The sequence below is a fragment of the Tenrec ecaudatus genome, chromosome 8, assembly GCF_050624435.1.
Source record: "Tenrec ecaudatus isolate mTenEca1 chromosome 8, mTenEca1.hap1, whole genome shotgun sequence".
Lineage (NCBI taxonomy): Eukaryota > Metazoa > Chordata > Mammalia > Afrosoricida > Tenrecidae > Tenrec > Tenrec ecaudatus.
The window spans coordinates 71,585,281-71,606,798 of NC_134537.1; the positions used below are offsets into that span (position 1 = coordinate 71,585,281).

Below are 21,518 nucleotides of genomic sequence, written 5' to 3' on the forward strand. Positions count from 1 at the left end.
TTTGACATGTATACATAAAACATTCCCAAAATGTCTTAGGGAAAAATGTGTAAATATTAAACAGTAGTGAGCTGTTTAAGGAGCTCCAGTGCCTGTAATAGTTATGCATTGGGCTACTAACCTCAAGGTCAGCATTTCTAACTCACCATTCTCATGGAGAATGATGAGGCTTTTTACTCCTGTAAAGAGTAACAGTCTCAAACCCCACAGGGACAGTTTTATCCAGTTTGATAGGATCACTGTTAGAATTTGCAGTGAGTTTGGATTTAAGTTTGGTTTATTAAAGATCTTTGTAAATTTTGACATGCTTATGCCCTTACATATTTAGTTTTAATTTTTTACTAACCCTTTCTGGTGATGTGTTATGGACTCCATTGTGACTTGTTATGGCCCTCTGTGTGATGAATCAAACATGATCTCTCACCATCCCCACAATCACTCCTATGATCGCAGTCTGCTGTGTGTTTGAGATGATGACCACTTAATTGCAAACGTTTATTGAATTCAAGATTAAGGAATAAGCTAATCAATTATGGAAACAAAAATAGTTCCAATATGTTGACATAAATTTTAAGCAACTGAAGATAAATATGCATCTTTCTTTTTTTTTCCACTATAATTTTACTCTTAACACCCTGGGATGTTGTAATGAAGACATAGTAAAGATGAACAGAAAAACATGTGGCATAAAAGAACTTGATCTTTTCAGTTAGTTCTTTCAAATAAAGTTTAAAGAAGTCAGAAGTTAAAAACGATGCATTTCTTATCAGGACGTATTCAACGGTTTTTAAAAAATTCGTACAGGCAGATAAACATCAAGAGAAAGATGAAATTTTCTAGGCAGTGCTTCTTCTAGCTACTTGCTTGTTATTTTTATCTAATAGCAAGCAATGCTCTTCATCCTCACTGTTATGTACTTTGCTTTGAAAACAAAATGTGGTATAAATTGACCCACAAATTCGTTTTGAGGGAGCAGGGGTAACTCTAAACTAGGAACCTGGGTGATAGTATTCTGCCTAATCCTGCTTCTAACAGTGATGTGTGAAGGGCAAAATTATACATTCAAAGGGAAACAAGACTATTTTTATATAGAAAAACAAAACAATATCATCAGCAGCAACAACAAAAACCACGGAAGTTGGATTTGTCTCCTTTTACCATGGCTCCCTTACCCTAGAGTTCTTCATTTTCACAGACAGTATAGCGTTTGGCCTAAGATAACCAAATAAGTGAATTCAGTAAATTACGCTGTTCTTATTTGTTGTTATTTTTAAATAAGGTAGGCATTGATGTTAAGGATGGTATTGAGTACTAGCAGCAGTAATGGTTAAGACTTTGGCTGACTGTTGAAACACTGGTGACTTGAACCTGCTAGATTTGGGAAAGGAAGGCGAGCTTACCTTGGACGCAAGGAAGAATATGACCAGTTGAGATGCAAAAGCGGCAAAAGGAGTTTATTTCCTAGCTTGAGCTAAGGCTTCCTCCCTCCGCTGCCAGGCACAGCGGGACACAGCGTCCAAAAGGGAATCAACCCCGAACACTTTGTTCTCCGGGTTTTTATAGGGCCAGGGACAAGGTGCGGGACAAGGGGCAGTCCAGGGTTGCTGTTCTTTAAATTTATTGGAGAAAACTTCTGGCCCCAGCATTGTCCAGCGGTGATTGGTGAGTAGGTTAGCACATGCTTTTCTGATTGGTCAGTCACTGGTGGGCTGTCACTCGAACCCTATTGGCTCAGGCGATGTGTCCCATTGGTTAGGTCGGATCAGGTGATATCAGGCGATGTGTCCCATTGGTTAGGTGGACCAAGTGATGTGTTGCATCAGTGACCAGGAACTTGAAACCGAAACAGAAACCTAGACCTACCTCAAACCGCAGCTTTCACGCAGCCAGTTTTAACTTTTACTCTGCTGATTCTAGCAGTTGCACACCCATGCCCCACAAACGCATCTAAGCTCTCTAAGGCGGAAAGACTTAGCAGTCTATTCTACTCTGACACAAGTTGCCAGGAGATGAAATTGACTCAAAGGAATTTAGCAAAAAACAAAGCATTGGGGTTAATTTTTTTCACTCTTCATTGAATTCCCAGAAATTAGAAGTGCCATGTAAATAAAAGGCACTCCAAAAGTTGTTGAATTAATGAGTGAGTTCTGATCAATGGACAGTTTGCCTTATTGAGGCTCACCGTGTTTATTCTACTTCATTGCTCTGACCCAGCTGGAGCAGAGTAACATGCCCTATGCTATCCAGAGAATTGGATGGATGGAGGTTTTGTATGGGTTATGCCTACCATTCCTTCATGGGAGAGCATCCAGAGATCTTTCATCAGGCTTTTAAGTATTCTTATATATTCTAAAATTTGACCAACTTAATCATTGCAGAATGGGGCAATAGACAGGACACAGGAAGTTGGACCTAATTTCAATGTCAACTGTAATGCTGAGTTGCTGTGTGATGTTAAGGAACTTGCTTTGTCTCTGAGTATTCATTTTTCCAGTTTTAAAATGAGGAAATTAGATGATGTGGTCTCTGAGCTTCCTATCTACTCTAACATTTTTGTTTCTTAAGTCATTGTTATATAAGAAGTAGACATAAAAATAATACAGAAGGAAATAGGGAGTACTTGCACTCAATTCTTACTCTAGCTTTGAAAATCATGTAGAACTGCTGTCAAAGATTGTACAGACTCTTAACTAGTAGACGGCATACAGCACCCAAATTAGGGTAAGTTGAAGTCCAATGCGTGATTTCTATCAGAAGCACCGAGTTTCAAAGCATAGCTGCATCATCTGGAGAAAATTTTAGATGATATGTGTAAAAGCCCAGCCCTGGAAAAGAGCTTCATACTTAGTGGGTAGTAGGGAAATCTTTCTCTTATTTAAACCATTTTTCCAAAATCTGATGTTTATTGTAGTTCACATAAGCTATAATCCCACTAGGTCATGAAACACATAAACAAATAAATATATTGGTGTGCTCACAACACATGCACACACATACCAACTTGTGTGACCATTTAAGGTGGTAGCATATGATCAAGAATCAATGGCGCTGAAGGAAGAAATACAAGCTGCACTGGAGGCTCCAGGAGTTGATAGAATATCAATTGAAATGTTTCAACAAGCTGTTGGAATACTAGAGGTACTCACTTATCTAGTATTCCAAATATTGGTATACAGCTACTGCTGCCATAGGCTGGGTTCCCTAGAGAAGCAAAGCAAATAACATACACATACCCACACAAATTTATATCAAGAAAATGGCTCACACAATGTTAGAAGTTGGCTACTCTAAGTTTAGACAGGTTCTAAGTTCATGGGACAGATGCTAAGCCTGAACCTTATCCTGTCTCAAGTAGCTTCAGGGACTGATGAACCTCTGAGGCAGATGATTTTAAGATTAACAGGTCAGACTTGTGGCTGGAGAAGGGAATCAATATAAAGTTAGCAGATCAGATGGCAGGATCCAAGGACTACCTGAAAATATTGCAGATCTTTGGCTCAAGTTCAAAGAACCAGATGTCAATTAGCCAGATATAGCCTACCAGACTCAGCAAAAGCAAGCAAGCAAGCTTTCCGTCGGCATCTAATTATATAGGAAGTAATTATAAATATGATATCTATAGGATATAATTATAAATTACATCCTCGAGGAAATTTCCTTTCAATTGCATTCTGGCAGTGACTTGAATAAGAGTTTTGTATCCCACCCTAATCTTCTTACAACTGAGTGGCTGCTCATAGCAAATCTTATGGAGTTGATTACATTGTGTTAGGTTTTAATTGACAAACCCTGAGAATTCTGGCCCAGGCAAATTGACAAAGCTTAACTAGCAAAGCTACTGACTGGAAGAAATCCATATTTGTGTGCATTCCAAAGAAAAATGACCCAACAGAATATGAAAAATATCTAAAATTTTCATTAATATCAGGGATCCCTGATGTTACTGTTAGGTAATTATTGATAGCTTATGGGAAAGTTAGCAGTTGAAACTCACCAACTGAGGAGTCAGCATTTCAAACTCACCAGTTTCAGAAAAAAGAGGCCAAATGTTTCTATAAGGATTTAAAACCTATGAACCTCTATATAGGCTTGTTGTGAAAATTGACTATAATAGAAAATCAACAGAGAATTCCCAGAAGTTCAAGTCGGATTCAGAAGAGAACTTTGGATAAAAGATATTACTACTAATGTCAGATGGATCTTCACTGAAAACACAGAATATAGGAAAATGTCCACCTGAGTTTTATTGATTACTCAAAGACATTCTACTATGCGCATCATAAAAATTATGAATAACAAAGCAAATAATAGAATTCCACAACTCCTAATAGGAGTCGTGGTAGCACAGGATAGCAGTTCAAACTCACTGGCCTTGCTAGAGGGAAAAGATGAGGCTTTCTGTTTCCATAAGGCTTTCCTGCCTAGGAAACCCTAGGGAGCAGTCCTGCCCTGTCCTACAAATGGTCCTTTTGATTGAGGTCTATTCTTTGGCAGTGGATTTAATTGTGCTCATGTGGAAATTGCCAAAAGATAGCTGTTCCAGTAGAACAAGGACATAATGCTTGGTAAAAATCAGGAAAGGCATATACTAGGCTTGTATTATTTCAAACTTATTCAATATGTATGCTGAGTAAATCATCAGAGGAGCAGGACTATATGAAGAATCACATGGCATCAGGATCAGATCAACACTCATTAACAACCTGTGACATGCAGACGACACAACCTTGCTTGCCGAAAGCAGAGAAGACTTTAAATACTTCTTGAAGTAGCCCTTAATATGGATGTGGATTATACTCCAAAACCAAGAGCACAAAGTTCCCACATGTAGTCTAATCAGCAACCTCACAATAACAAAGAAAAAATTGAAATTACCAAAGCTTTCATTTTACTTGGATACATGATCAACATCCATGGAAGCAGAAGTCAGGGAATCATGTGGTATATTGTATTGGGCAACTCCACTGCAAAAGACATCTTGAAAGTGTTCAGAAGTGATAATGTCATTTAAAGATGAACACTTGCCTGAGCAGATCCATGGTATATATTTTTTTTAGTTCAAGGATTGTTTGTTGGCCTTTAGGAGTGTTTTCCAGTCCAGTCTGTTGGGGCACAATCCATGGTATTTTTAATTGCTTCATATTCATGAGAAAATCAGACAATGAATTAGAAAATTGAAGAAGAATTATACGTATTGAATTATGGTGTTGTTGAAGAATATTAAGTATACCATTAAATTCCAGAAGAACAAAGAAATCTGTATTGGAAGAAGTACAGCCCGAATGCTTTTTAGAAAGGAGGAAGGTGGAACTTCAGCCCACAAAGTTTAGACATGCTGTCAGGAGGGGCCGTCTCCTGGAGGATATCACTCTTGGTGAAGAGCATCAGTGATAAAGCAGAGTTTTCTCCATGAGCGAGATTGCTGCAGTGGCTGCAATAATAGGCTGACTCACAGGAGCGAGAACAGCACAGGGCCAGGCACTCTGTCTGCCTACAGTATACAATATCACTTTAAATTGGAACTGACCGGACAGTATCTAACTGCAACAAAAACAACAGCAGATTATGTGATATTACATGCAATTTAAGTTTCTCTTTGATGACTCAATTCTTAGAAGATTTATATTTAGTCTTTTAAGTATTCCACCCCTGTATTTGTGCCTTGTCCAGATGATCTGATTTTACTGAAAATTTTTAACATGATTCTCTTTTTTGTGAGAAAAACGTTATGGCTTTCTGTGATTCTTCTGCACACCCATTCCAGCCTTTTTCATAGATTGGCTGCCTTGGGCCTAGACTGGGAACTGCAGACATGTAGCTTCTAACAAGCCAAAAATGTCTATGGACTTGGCCACCTGCATCTGCATCATAAAAAATGGAGATACAGTGATTTTAATAATATTTTCCCAGGGAGAGAAGGCGGTGTTAAGAAGGGTGCTAATGTCATGTTTCCTTACCCACATAAATCCACCATGATATAATCTTGGGGAAAAAAAGAGAAAGAATGTTGTTAAATTAGTAAGCATTTACTGAGATTAAAATGCTCAAAGGAGTTACTTGATCAGATTTCTGATATCACAAATCAGCAAGTTTCAAAAGCTTTTAAAAAAATCCTTTATCCTACACAGGTGAACTCAAGGGGAAGCTAGGTCATATAAATACACATACATTAGTTAGCATGTGTACAACCCCTATATTAATACACTATCAGTTAATAGCGCCATCATACAGTGAAGTGAGACAGGGACTTCTAGGTCAAACAGTGGTTGTGGTGGTTTCATTATCTCCTTATAAGCTTTATTAGCCCTCAAAGGAGCTTTTCTGAGAACTCTGGGAAGTCAAATCTCATATTGAGTATTAGTTCATTTAAAGTAGAAACCGAACATCAGAAAGTTCCATCATTCTGATTCATTAATCCGTACATCCTGATCCCTTCCAATGGAGTCAGCCCTGAGGTTTGGGGATATAAGAAATTCTCTGCTCATAGTCCAATGAAAGATCATCATGTTATGAAGCATTGAATCAAATGAAGTTATATAGCTATACCTTTGTGACTGGGTCAAATTAGTGCTATAAATGTTATATCTAGGCTATTTGTATATTAGTTTTAGAAGATTTCCCCATTTTTCTCCCGAGGCTCTGCTGGTGGTTTCCAGCCACTGACCTTTTCGTGAACGGCTGAATGTCATGAACATTTGTGTCATGAGAGCTCTTTCTCAAATTCATGCAATTTGGTTATTATTGTTAGCTTTCAAAGAACTGCTTTGGATTCTTATAATAACCATATATCAGACAGACTGTTTCACCATTTGCAGATAACAAATAAGATAACGTGTTTAAATGACAAATACCCTATCTCTAGATTTTGGATACAAATATATTCCAGATTTCATGTCATTCCATTTAAGACATTATACTCACTTCTCTCTTCTCTAGTCTGAGAATAAGGATCAAATATAAGTCTGTAAGAATATCTGTGGACAAATGTGAATTTGGCTGAACGCTGACACCAGATTAGTTTTATGAAGTGATTAGGGTGAATTCCTCCCTACCAAAATTCCCTGATTAATTGTAGAGTTTAGGTTAATTTAAGTAAATTACACTGGGTAACGGTGAGCTAGGTTGTTGAGAGGTGAAATGAGACCCATGTGATTCTAAAAGGTAAACTCTCCCTTCAGATGAGAGCAAGGAATCAAAAGTGTTCTAAGCTCCTCACTAATGCTTTCATGCCCTCAGCCCCAGTTCATAATGCCATTGCTATCATTCTATTTTAGGTGACTTGAGTATCTTTAGAAGAGTTTACATATGTGTGTTTGTGCAAATGTATTGTTCTATGTCACTTCTTGCTATTTATATATTAAGAGATTATACCGGTTGGATGTGGTATTACAGAGTGCAGTAAGTTGGTAGACATTTATTAATTTTGCCTTTACTACCCTCTTCCTTTATTTACTGACTTCATCATGGTGGTTTCTGACTTCATCATGGTGGTTTGTTCTCTCAGTTCTATGTTCTGGTTCCACGTTGTCCAATCAGCATGTCACATTCTTGTGATCACTATAATTTATGTAAGCATGGGCTTCACGGGAAGGTCTATCAGAACCACTCTATTTTGATTGATATGTGACTGTATGAAAGAAAAGATTTGCCTTCTCGGTCAAGAATGCTAAAAAAAGCCGAAACTCCCAGAGATCCCATGCTTTTGAAGAATCCCACATGTGCCTTCAGATGAAGGGCCTGCACCTAAGGAAATAACACGATGCATTCAAGGTCACATTGCTGCCGGTCATTGGCTCTGAGTAGAAAGCATAGGTTCCCAAATTCCAAATACCAGCTAACAACCATGCATTAAAGTAATTAAGATAATTTCTCAGAGACAATCAGAGCCTGATTTCACAAGTCTACAGCACTTTAATTTACCACATTCTCTGACATATGGTATTGTACGTCTTCATATGATTCCTGTGAGGTGAGGAAATTTGGATCCCTAACATATTAAATGTTATTGAATAGACTGTCAATGAATCTCATGCTTAATTTATTTTTTTAATGTTTCTTTCGCTAGGCTCCAAATGAATTCTGCTTTCTCCTGGGGTCTTCCCTGATACCATGAAAATTGCCGCTTTCAATTCTCTGATAACTGTTTTTCCCTATAATGAACTAACAAATATCTTCATTAGGGCTTCTCATTTCCACTTCCAGTTTGCTCAGAATTGAGCAATGCAATGCTTCTGAGGATACGCTTTTTAAGCTTCTAAATAGAGGCATAAAGGAATCAAATACTCATTTCCCCCTGGACTATCTGATTACATAGGAATGAATGTAGCCAACTCTCAATTATCCATTCTAATGGGAGCAGGGATGGCTTGTGAAAATGAAATCCACAGAGCTCAGAAGGTTTTTTGTTTGTTTGTTTGTTTCAACCTTTCTACCCAGCATGCATTTGACAAGCACTACTAACAAGCAGCAAAATTGACTGGCTGAGATCCTGTCTTCTCTCTATCCTTTCAAACCCGGGCTAATGAGCAACCATATCACAAACAGGAGGAAGAGGAAAAAGAAAGATGCATGCCCAATCCCCCACCTGGAGCACCATCCTCCAGTCATTGAGAGCTTGTAATGCATGTACAAGTTGGATTTAAAGATCTCATATAAAGTGGTAGGGTAGGTGGTATAGTGGGGATGCAAAGAGAATGCTTAATATTCTTCTTTCAACTAGAAAATCTCTCTCATTATGTGACAAAGACATTCTGTGGAATTGGCCACATTTAAAAATCACTGCTTCTTAATGTCATGTAATTTAATTCCCTATTTTTTTCCTGATGGTGATGTTTGGACTGTTTCTTGGGTTTAGTCATTATTTTTCCTGTTTTAAATCTTACTTCCAAAAATGTTTTAGTTTACACCTTAAAAAATGTGAACTCTAAATTTACTTTTTTGTTGAAACTTTATATTTTTCCTCTTGGTCTCTTGACAAGAATTTTTAGTATTGCCTTAACAATTTTAATAATCATATTTGAAGCTTAACTCTCATCCTCAGGAGTGGTTATTTCATTTATTATTTCAATTTAGATTTGCATATTCCACAAATATTGTGGTAAGTTCTATTGAGAGTGAGCGAAAGATGATTAAGAATGGATGGTGAAAACTTTCAAAAGCTATAAAAGTGAATAAATAGCAAGAAAAAAAATAAAAGGTTGCTACTGACCTATAAGTGTTGAATGTAGAACTGTAATATCCCTTATGGTATTATGTTTTTACATGATATACTTGCTGGAAATGTTACTCAATTGTTTGCCTAATCTGTTTCATTTAACTTTTATAAAAAGGCAATGGGTACATTCCATTTTAGTCTTCATTTTATAGAGAAAATAATTGAAAATTTGAGAGTTAAAACAACTTGCTTAAGAATTATAGGTAGTAAATCAGCTATTCTAATTTTCAAATTAAGAGCTCCAAATGTCTATGCTATTATTTTTGTGTCCTTTTCAAATCGTATGGGAAAAATAGGAAGTGTAGGGTAAACATACAACTTTTAGAATGTTAGCATTTATTTTTCCATATAGATGAAAACCAAACAAGTATAAAGACTTTCAAACAAGTCAACGAAGAGAATGAAAATAAAGTGACAAATGAAAGAGAGGAACAAGATCCTTATTAAAGATAAAAGAGACTCCACAGTGTAAATACAGAGATGTCCCTGCCACGTGGGTACCTACTTCAGGCTTGAGTATAGAAAGAAAGGAAAACTGTTTAACAAGCAGAGAGAGATGAGGATACTTTAATGTAATTCTGTTTTCTACATTTAATAAAATACAACAAAACTCATGGGAGTTCTAAGAAAGATTTGCTTTCTTCAATGTCTCAACTAAATGGCTATTGAATTGACTGGTGTATGGTGTCGCCTTTCTTTCTTGAAGATGCAGATGTGCTCTGCTCAGACCTCTGATGTAGCATAAGTAGAGAATGTTTCACTGCTTCCGTTGAAGGGGAAGCTATATGGAGTGATGACTTCATTGAATGGATGTTTTCCATTTTTCCATTTCTCCTTTTCATACTCTAAACTACTTTATGGCCAAGGACTCTATTTCTTACTTCCTGAGTTTAAAAAATCTCAGAGTATTTTATGGTGGAATATTAAAAACAAACAAACAACTTTCCATTTTGAAGTTAACAAGCTAACAAAAGAAGACATCGATGTCTTTTTTTCCCTCCCAGGAAACCACACTGAAAACCATAAAAAGGGAACTGCCAGGCAAGAACAACAAAGCATGGATTTATCTTTGTTGCAAACTGTAAATATTATAATCTTAAAGCAAAATGCATAACACAAACAAAAATAGATATGAAAAATTCAAACTTAAAAGAGTGGTGAATGTTCAGATCTCAATGCTCCCAATATCCAGGGAGATACTGATGAGAGGTACGCTGATTTCTCTGTAGATACTTGTGATACTTTGTGTCAACTTGGCCAGGTTGGCAGGAAAGGCCTCTGACATAATATAATCTAATACAATGCAGTCAACTAACTCCATGATGGGATCTGCTGTGAGGCAACCCTTGACTCGAGTCATCGATCTGCTGGGATCTCCTCAGTCAGGGGTGTAGCCTACTTGATATTTAAGAAGATGCTGTGGAGAGCTTCCCTTCTTCTTGCTGGCCTCGATCTCATACATGTGGCATTGATCCCAGGTTCTGGGGCCTTCTGTGTTGTCTGCCAATCTTGGGAGGCATAAGAATATGCCCAACTTGAAGTTGTTTGACTATCCTCTCTACTGACTTGATCTGCCGAAATCCACCTGCCTGGTTTTCTTGCTTTGTCACCTTGATTCCTGGTCCTTCAGCCCTGGCAGCTGCACAGTTCAGGAAGATCCTCCAGCTAACATTTGACCCAGAGATCAAACAGTACTTTACTGTACTTACCCACTTCTTTAATGGTGTGAGCCATTTTTCTTTATATAAACGTACCTTTTTATATACCTACATATGTGTCATTGGTTTTATTTCTCTAGTTAACCTAGCTGAACACAATACCCAGAAAGGTTCAGGGACTTGTGATACTAAATATAGAGTGGAATATGGAGTGAGGTGGAATTACTTTATAATCTATTTTTTTAAGAGATGACAAAATAATAATTTATAAATTATCAAGGGTTCATGAGGGAGTGAGTAGCGGGGAGTGAGGGGGAAAATTAGGAACTGATGCTAGGGGCTTAAGTGGAGAGCAAATGCTTTGAGAATGATGAGGGCAACGAATGTACAAATATGCTTTACACAATTGATATATGCATGGATGGTGATAAGAGTTGTATGAGCCCCCAGTAAAAATGATTTAAAAAAAGAGAAACAATTGCATCCTTTCATTTTTACATGATTACTTCCACCTCAAACACTCAGGAATCATACTGAACACTGAATTAGACAAATAGTTTATCCTTCTAAAAAACGGAACCCTTACCTAATACGGAGATATTATGCTCAGAGAATAACAAAGGTGATGCTCCAGACTAAAATCAGGAGTGTTCAACTAGTCTGACGGAGTAGTGAGTTTACAAACCATTTTTCTCCAATTTACCTCTTGAATATAGACATACTCAAACACATAGCGAGCGTCGCATCATAAAAATCACCACCTTGATCTCTTCAGGCAGGAGATGACAATATCATTTTCTGGAGAATTTGCCCTATTGCTGGGGAAAGACCCATAGGTGCTGCTTTGAGATCTCCAGTACAAAACAAACTGAGCATGTGACCACTGAAGCCCATCTGCCAAACATTTTCCAAAATTTCTCACTCTTAACCTGGCATTGAGTTGATTGTAATTCATAGCAACTCTATATAGGGTTTCTGGCACTGTATGTGTAGTTACATAATCTGGTGTCAATTTGAGAGGATTACAAGTGAAGGGGTGGAGTCTAGTCTGTCAATCGGCTCATAGGCAATGAGGCCTGTGTGTGGGCGGGGCCTTCTGAGAATTCTGGGAAATCCTGTCTTCCTCCTTGGAGGCAGGAGAGACTAAAACTTTCTCTGCTCACTCTCTTGGAGACTCTTTACTGACACATGATATTATTCGCTGGGAGCTAGACAAGCTACAGGGACCTACCCTGATACAACTAGACCTTCGGAGCCGAAGAAGCCACATAGAGAACCATGCCAGCGCTGAGATACTTACACCACCACTGGAGCCAGCAGACTTCCAACCTGCTTGCCTGTTGATCTTCCTTCATTCAGCATCATTGTATGTGTTTCTTGAGTCTGAAGAGGACCTTATAGATTGGTATCAGACATATGGGCTATTATTGGATTTACGGATTTGATCTGGACTGGGCTGGGATGTTTGCTCAAAATTCAATTGCTATTGTATATTAACCTCTTTCTTATACATATATGAGTGTCTATGAATTTGTTTCTCTAGTTTACCCAGACTAGCACACTGTATATTTTAATAGGAGCAGATAGCCTCATTGTTCACTCTTGGATTTTCTGGTGCCTAATCCACAGCTTCACCAAGACTGCTTAATATACACGTGTTCTTGTTAGGTGTAAAGTTAGTTCCAGTTAATAGTGACTCCCTGTACAAAACAACTCAACACTTTCAGGTACTCTCCCATCCTAACAATTGTTATGTTTGATCCAGTTGTTGAAGCTATTGTGTCCATCTGCTTCTCACTGAAGCTCTATTTGCCCAAGTTTGATGCCCTTTCCCAGGGACTGGTCTGTACAGATAGGATAGCCAAAATACGTGAGACAGTCTCAACAACAAAAATGAATCTACTATGAAATGTAGAGGAAAACTTATAAAGAAAAGAAAATGCAACACATATTTCTTGGCTCATCAGATTTTACTGTTGTTTAATACTTATAAAGAAAGCAGTGAATATGTATTTGACCATAACATAAATTGAGTTCACTATGAATATAAAAGGGGTGAAAAATTAATGTGTATATAAAAGCTAAAGACTATCATGTAACAAGTGATATGTCATAGATTTGTTAAGCACATTCCTTAGGATAATGGTAACTAATAGCTAAGGAAATAGGTGACAGAATTGGAAATGTTTCCATCTGTGCAACTTTGTTGGTAGCAATAAGGGCTTCCTTCAGTTTTGATTGTTTCAAAATATTTCACTCTATTCAATTTTATAATATGTTATTATGGTCTCTTGACAAAATTGTAAATAATGTTTGAAAGAAAGAAATACAATAACTTTGGGCTGAACTGGTAATTATGAAAACATATCTCAGGAACAATAATTTATATTAAAGCTTATATTCTGGGAACCCAAAACTTATTAAGTGATGTTATGATTCTTAGTATATTATCTGAATGTTATGAGGAAATCAACATAAGAAAAAAGCTAAGGACAGGTCTATCTAGATAAGGTAGGCTGGATAAACAATCTGGAGGAGAAAAGAACCAGGGGTCATGGGAGAGGGGGAGGTGGGAGGAAAGGACGTGGTGATAACAAACACGGGCACAAGGGAACAACAAGTGATCCAAATCGGTGGTGAGGAGGATGTAGGAGGCCTGGTAGGGCTTGATCAAGGGTAATGTAACCGAGAAGAATTAGTGAAACCCAAATGAAGGCCGAGCATAATAGTGAGACAAGAGGAAAGTAAAAGGAAAGAGAGGAAAGAACTAGGAGGCAAAGGGTATTTATAGAGATCTAAAGAAAGGCATGTAAGTGTGTAAACATATTTATATATGAGGATGGGGAAGTAGGTCTATGCACATATATTTATAGGTTTAGAATTAAGGTAACAGAAGGATAATGGGCCTCCACTCAAGTACTCCCTCAATGCAAGAATACTTTCTTCTATTAAATTGGCATTCTATAATGCTCACCTACCCGACACAACTGCTGAAGACAAAGCAGGTGAATAAGCAAATGTGAAGAAAGCTGATGGTGCCTGGCTATCAAAAGAGATAGCATCTGGGGTCTTAAAGGCTTGAAAGTAAACAAGCAGCCATCTAGCTCAGAAGCAATAAAGCCCACATGGAAGATGCACACCAGCCTGTGTGATCATGAGGTGCTGAAGGGATCAGTTATCAGGCATCAAAGAACAAAAAAATCATATCATTGTGTGCTCACCTCCATGACATAATCGTTGAAAACCAATGTGTGCATAAGCAAATGTGGCCAAAAAAAAAGCTGATGGTGCCTGGCTATCAGAAGATACAGCATCTGGGGTCTTAAAGGCTTGAAGGTAAACAAGGGGCCATCTAGTTCAGAAACAACAAAGCCCACATGGAACAAGCACACCAGCCGGTGCAATCACGAGGGGTTGAAGGGTTCAGGTATCAGGCATCATCAGAACAAAAAATCTTAGCATAGTGAATGGAGGGGCGGGGGTGGGGGGAGTGCGGAGTGGAGACCCAAAGCCCATTTGTAGGCCACTGGACACCCCTTACAGAAGGGTCTCATGGAGGAGATGAGCCAATCAGGGTGCCATGCAGCAACAATGAAAAATACAACTTTCCTCTAGTTCCTAAATGCTTCCCCCCCCCCCCCCCGCCCCACCATCATGAACCCAATTCTACCTTTCAAGTCTGGCTAGACCAGAGGATGTACACTGGTGCATATAGGAGCTGGGAGCGCAGGGAGTCCAGGGTGGATGGTCCCTTCAGGACCAGTGGTGTGATAATGAGGTGTCGAAGGGATCAGGTATCAGGCATCAAAGAACAAAAACTCTAATCGTTGTGAACGAGGGGGGTGCAGAATGGGGACCCAAGACCTATCTGTAGGCAACTGGACATATTGCAGAAGGGTTGCAGGGAGGAGATGAGCCAGTTAGGGTTCATGAAGGAGGAGGATGCAGGGAGGGAGGAGAAAAATGAGGAGCTGATACTAGGGGCTCAAGTGGAAAGCAAATGTTTTGAGAATGAGGATGGCAATAAATGTGCAAATATTCTTGGCACAATGGATGTATGTATGGATGGTGATAAGAGTTGTATGAGCCCCAATAAAATGATTAATAAAAAGAAAAGAAAAAAGCAAAGGAAATGGGATGGCTTCAAAATCACTGGACGAGTATTTGAGAAGAAACAGGAAAGGAGCTCTGGCAGAAGGGTTGGGAAAACTTGGCTGCTAACTGCAAGTTCAACATTTTAAACCCCCGCCCCCGGTGTTCCTCAGAGGAAATACGAGGCATTCTGCTCTTTTATAACCACAACATTTCCAATGAAGTGTGCTTTTAGTTAGTCCAAGAAGAGGGGCAGTAGAAAACCAGGAGGAGAGACTTGCTCAGTTCTCAGACATAAAGAGTGAAACGTGATGCTGAATAAAGGTCTGCAGCACTCTGATTGTGAGCAGACAATTGATATCTACTTTCCAGAACTTGTGTTCCTCTTCTCTTCCTCAAATAGTGGAACTCCCAGTTGTACCTTAGACATACTTTTCTTGTGGTAATTCTTTATACAGGACACCATTCCCTTATTAAAGAGACTTTGTTATTTAAAATAGGAAGGAAAAGTAATCCCTCACTCTTATGTAGCTCACTCTTTAATCCACAAATGTCTAAAATGGAATTATTCACCTATGTCTTTTTAATATTATAGGAGTAGAGCTAAATATTTTTATAGAAAGTAACCCAGAATTATAATTTGCATAAAGAATTTTCATAAAAAGCTTGGCAGACTGCAATTAAAAAAACAGAAAACAGTACATTCTGAAGAGGTTGTGAAGATACTGAAACTTTAATTATTCAGAGTTTTCAATAGATCTAAAAAATTAAAAATGAATCTACTATGAAATTTAGGGGAAAATTTATAAAGATAAACAAAAACAATTAGGGTGTGTAAACATCTACAACCATTTTGCAAAGCATTGTGGTGATACTTAAAATAGCTGGGAAAAGAAATACCAAGTACAACCCAGCAATATAGTCGTTGGATATTATACCCCAAAGAAGTAAGAGACAGAATGAAAACAGATGTATGCTCTTTCATGTTCTTTGAAGCACAGTTTACAACAGCAAACAGCTGGAAACAGACAAAATAACATTAAGTGTAAGAATGGATAAGAAAATTCTTGTACATACACATTGGAAGATTATAAACCCCTGAAAATAGTGATTGTACCATGAAAGACCTCATGACATGGATGACCTGGAAACCATTATGCGGAGGAAATTAGTGAATCACAAAAAGACAAACATTGTATGAGACCACTGCTATAAGAATAAACACCAAGAGAAAGGCAGGCTTCTACTCTCAGGTCATATAATCTTCTAATCTAGTCTCCCAAGCAACAAGGTGATGTGGCAGCATAGTGGTCTTGAACCATACACTGACCCCTTATTTGTACACCTTAAAAACCACTTGATAAAGTCTCACCTTAACTAGGTCAGCTTCCCATGATGTAGGGATAGGGAGAGGATCTATCAGTTCCTTCCATATAACATAGATACACGGTACCCCAAATTAACAGACACTCTTCAAATAGTGATTAGTGAATCTTACTGGAGATACACGGCAAGAGGTAGAGTCGGGGTATGTCTACCTCAGAGAAGGCAACTCAATTTCTCTTGGAAGGTATGTTAGGCATGGTTCTCTAGGGAAACAAAACCAGGACACTTATTGATTTTTTATATATATATATATATAATATATATAAATAGCTTTATATAGTGAGAAGGAATATAACAAAAATTATTCCACACAGCAGTACAAAGGTTAAACTTACTTTTGTAGAACAGTTAATATATTGAAGGTCTTTAAATTCACAAGGGCCACTGGTCCAAGGTCAAAAAAAGCAGTCAATGGAATCTGGCAAGACAAGCAGAGTCTGCCCAGCAGGCAGCAGGCAGCAGGCAGCAGGGTGGAGCAGCAACAGCCAGTAGTGAGAGAGTGTAAAGAAGCAGGCCCTGAAGGAATCTCAGACTCTAGCAGTACACACCAAGTCTGGTTGGCTTGGCCTGCAGGTAGTGCAATATATGATTGAGGCAAAGGACTAGCTCAAGCAGCAGCATGCTGGTCAAATCACCAGGGAGAAAGAGAGAAGGAGGCCAACTTTCGAAAGCATTTATCCTGGTTGCCCTTCAATCAAGCTGCAACCTGACTAAACACTGCCCACGTGATTCTACGGAAGCCTAGTTGGCACAATAAACCTAACTATCCCAGAGGATAAACCAGGTGGGGCAGCCTGTTGGGGGGATGAATGCTCAACATTAGCTATGCAGACCAACGGGAGAATAAACCTGTTTTCATGTTCCTAACAGGATACTTTTAACCTGCTTGGTGTGTTTGTTTATTTGCCCCGTGGGTGACCCAGGCCATGTACTATCGACAACCAGGACTTTAGACTCCTTTTGAGGTACACATTTTTCATGGGGCACATTAAAGGATCCGATTTGGGACTCCCACTAAGTGAATTGGAATTTACCTTAAATACACCTGTTGCAGATTAAAGCAACTGAAATACTTCATTGAATTTAACACTAAATGCCCTCATATGAGAAGTAAATTATCAGTATTTAAGATCAGCGATTCTCAACGTGTGGGTCATGACCCCTTTGGGGTCGAATGACCCTTTCACAGGGGTCACCCAATTCATAAGAGTAGCAAAATTAGTTATGAAGTGGGAACAAAAATAATTTTATGGTTAGGGGTCACCACCACATGAGGAACTGTATTAAAAAGTCGCAGCATTAGGAAGGTTGAGAACCACTGCTCTAAGACTAAGGATGTGAATATCATTGGACTTTGGTTCAAAATTCTTGATTTTAGGGTGCCCAATAAATGGCAGTTCACAATTACCATATGTTTTCTATTTTCATACTCTTTGACTTGTTAATTAAATGTTTAAATCCAGTAGACATACTATGCCTTTGTGAATGAGCCTTACTGAAAAATTTCCCTATTTCTAACTGTTTCTTTTTTTTAAGGGTTTAACAGTGCATGCTTTTTATTCTCTTGCTTTGTGAGCTTATATATATTAAAAAAAAAAAACCAAGGGAAAACCCTGAACATTTGTTATGCCTCTTGTGTTTAAAATTTATATATATATATTTAAAAAGATAGCCACTAATTTGCTTGGGTACCGTGGTCTGTTACTTTAAAGTTTATTTAAGAATGTTTTTTAAAATAAGAACAACAGGTTCAAACAATGACTACCCCATTCCAGAATTTAAGCAGGAGACAGTAGTCTCAAATAAAATTATGGCAGCAGTTCAAATGTGACCAAAGTAAATGTGTATTTTCTGAACACAGCTAGGACTCTTAGCAAGGCTAAGCCTAAATCAAATCTGAAACACATTTGAAAAGAAAATGCACAAAAACCAAAAAGGAAATTTGAGATGTTTTTCATTGAAGGTAAATCTTAATTCTATTAAACTCACAAATATACTGATTGAAATACCCAGTCCTAGTTGTGATCTAAAACACACATTGTAAACATACAAATATCTATTCTCTCCATGTGTCAGCGCCCATTCGTATCATGGTTTAGAAATGGGAGAGTGGATTCCGCTTAAACTGCAAGTCAGTAGGTGTTTCTTTACAGCTAACTAGCAAAATTCATACGAAATCATGATTAAAAATGATCTTCTTTACTTGTTACCTCACAAGGAAACACCTTCAAAACTACATTTTGTTAACATTTCTGTAATAAAATGTAGAAAAGCTGAACTACACAAATATTGAAAAGTTAAAAATTCCTTAATTTTTTATTCCTGGTACCACTGCCACAATTTACAGGGCAATATACCTGATATAATGAAAAGGAAAAGCTACAACAGATAAAAGACCTCCGGAATGTACATCTCCTTGACACTCCATTGTATCTGTCAATAGCTGCACTTTTGGCAAACTGCCCCCGACAGTCCTGAGCAGGAAGGGCTTCCTGTTGAAGCTGCAGTAACTTTCTGACTGCGGATCGGATCGTGGCTCCTTCTGTGGCAGACTTTGCCAGTTGCTCTACGCACTCAGGACGGCTGTCTCAGAGTGACCTGCAGCTTTCCTGACAGCGCCTCGCTCTCTCTCCTGCTGACAACTGGAGTCCTTTTCTTGGGAAGTTTTAGAGCCCTCCGTGACCACCACTGTCACCACCAGAGCCATAACCACCACCCGGAATGACTGCCAGAGCTTCTTCCACCAAAACTAACTCCCCCCCACCCTTGGGTCCATAATTTGATTTCTGTTGTCCACTGTAATTTCCACAATCATTATAGTTCCCACAAACACCCTAGTTACCACCGAAAATTTCCTCCCTCATTGCAACCATCATACCCTCCACCTCCACCACCATATCCACCACCTTGGTTCCATATCCTGGTCCTCCACCACCATAGCCCCCTCTACTACTGTAACCAGGACCTCTGCCATAGTTGCCACCAGCACCTCCAAACCCCTTATAACCACCATCACCTCCTCCATAACTCCCTCTGCTGCCACCACCTCCACCACCATAGCCTCCTCTTCCACCAAAGTTCCCACCGGGACCAAAGTTACCTCCAGCACTTCCAAAGTTTCCTCCTCCACGGCCTGTAGAGTTGCCAGCTCCACCTCCACGACCTCTCCGATCCAGCAGCCTGCATCTCTTGTTTCGACGGACCCTTTTCACGTCACAGTCATGCCCATTAACAGTGTGATATTTCTGAACAACAATTTTATCAATGGTATCATCATCAAAGGTTACAACGGCAAATCCTCCCTCTTTTCCACCCTGCCTGTCCTCCATGACTTCTATGGGTTCACTCTTGCCGTACTTTTCAAAGTAGTCTCTCAAATTTTATTCTCTGTCTTTTTTTATGCCACCAACAAGCATTTCCTTCACTGTTCAATGGGCACCAGGCTTCATGGAATCCTCTCTTGAAACAGCTCTCTAAGGTTCCACCACACGCCCACCAACCTTGGGGGCCAGGCACACCCTGCTTCTTCCACCTTTTCAACACAAAAGGAAGTTACTTTAAGACTTCAGGTGCTATATATTTTGGTAGCCGGGCACTCTAAGCTTTCTTCACCCCCATTTGCTTGTACACCCATTCTCTTCAGCGGCTTGAGGCGCTATATCTTTTGGTAGCTGGGCACCATCAGCTTTCTTCACCAAATTTGCTTGTGCACCCATTGTCTTCAGCAACTTCAGGTGCTATATCTTTTGGTAACCAGGCACCATCAGCTTTCTTCACCACATTTGCTTGTGAACCCATTGTCTTCAGAGATCGTGCCAGGAAGGTGATCATCTCAGACTGCCCAATTGTTATAACAAAGTGTTCTTTTGTTGAGGGAGTACTTGTGAAGGGGCCCTCTGTTCTTCTGTTTTCTTAGCACTCAACCTATAAATATATGTACATAGATCTATTCCCCTCTCATCATATGTATATTTACATCTTTATATGCCTATATTTAAATCTCCATGACTACCCTTTGCCTCCTAGTCCTTTCCTCTATTTCTTTGTACTTTCCTCTTGTCCCACTATCATGTTCTGCCTTCATTTGGGGTTTAGGAATTCCTCTCGGTTGCATTGCCCTTGATCCAGCCCTGCCAGACCTCCCACACCCTCCTCGACACTGATTTTGGATCACTTGTTGTTTCCTTGTCCCTGGGTTTGTTAACCCATTTCCTTTCCCCTGCCTCTCCTACCCCCTTGTCCCCCTGGAACTGTCATCCCATTGTTGTCTCTTCTGGCTTGTTTATTCCACCTATCCCTTCCAGGTAGACAAGCTATGTACTATCACAAGACTGATTACAATGAGGCAACAACAGAAAGTAAAACTATAGCTACAACAACAACAACACACACACAAACATACATACAAATAGTTCAGGGTCTGTTTGTTGTCCTTCAGGGGTGCTTTCCAGTTGAGTCTGATGGGGTGTCATGCCCTGGCACAGCCTGTATCCCTGGGGACTTCATTGTTCTGCTCTCCCCACTGCTCAGCTGCATGCCCCCAGAGGCTGGCGTTGGCGTGGTGAACTCATGGCGGGCACAATTCCCACCATGTGTCTCTAATGTTGTCCCAAATGGTGCTATGGGTAAATGAGGAATGCTGTGGAGCAGCCATCTACCTGAAGAGACAACAAAACCCACATGGAAGAAGCACATCAGCCTGTCCTGACTTGATTGCTGAGGACAAAGTGGGTACATAAGCAAAAGTGGCGAAGAAAGCTAATGGTGCCCGGCTACAAATGATATAGCATCTGGGGTCTTAAAAGTGTGATGATAAACAGGCAGCCATCTAGCTAAGAAACAACAAAGCCCACATGGAAGAAGCACACGAACCTACTCTGACACGATCGCTGAAGACAAAGCGGGTGCATAGACAAATGTGGTGAAGAAAGCTGACAGTGCCTGGCTGTCAAAATATATAAAATCTGGTGTCCTATAGGCTGGAAGATAAACAAGGGGCCACCTAACTGAGAAACAACAAAGCCCACATGGAAGAAGCACACCAGCCTGTGAGATCACAAGGCGTCGTAGGGATCAGGTATCAAAAATTCAAAAAAATCATAGCATTGTGAATGAAGGGGAGTGCAGAGTGGGGACCCAGGGCCCATCTGTGGGAAATTTGACATTCT

At 39.3% G+C, this 21,518-nt stretch overlaps 1 pseudogene; it reads right to left on the reverse strand.

The window, feature by feature from the left end:
* Nucleotides 1-19,016: 19,016 nt before the first annotated feature.
* LOC142455430 (heterogeneous nuclear ribonucleoproteins A2/B1-like) overlaps nt 19,017-21,518 on the reverse strand; it is a 113,927-nt pseudogene continuing 111,425 nt past the window's right edge.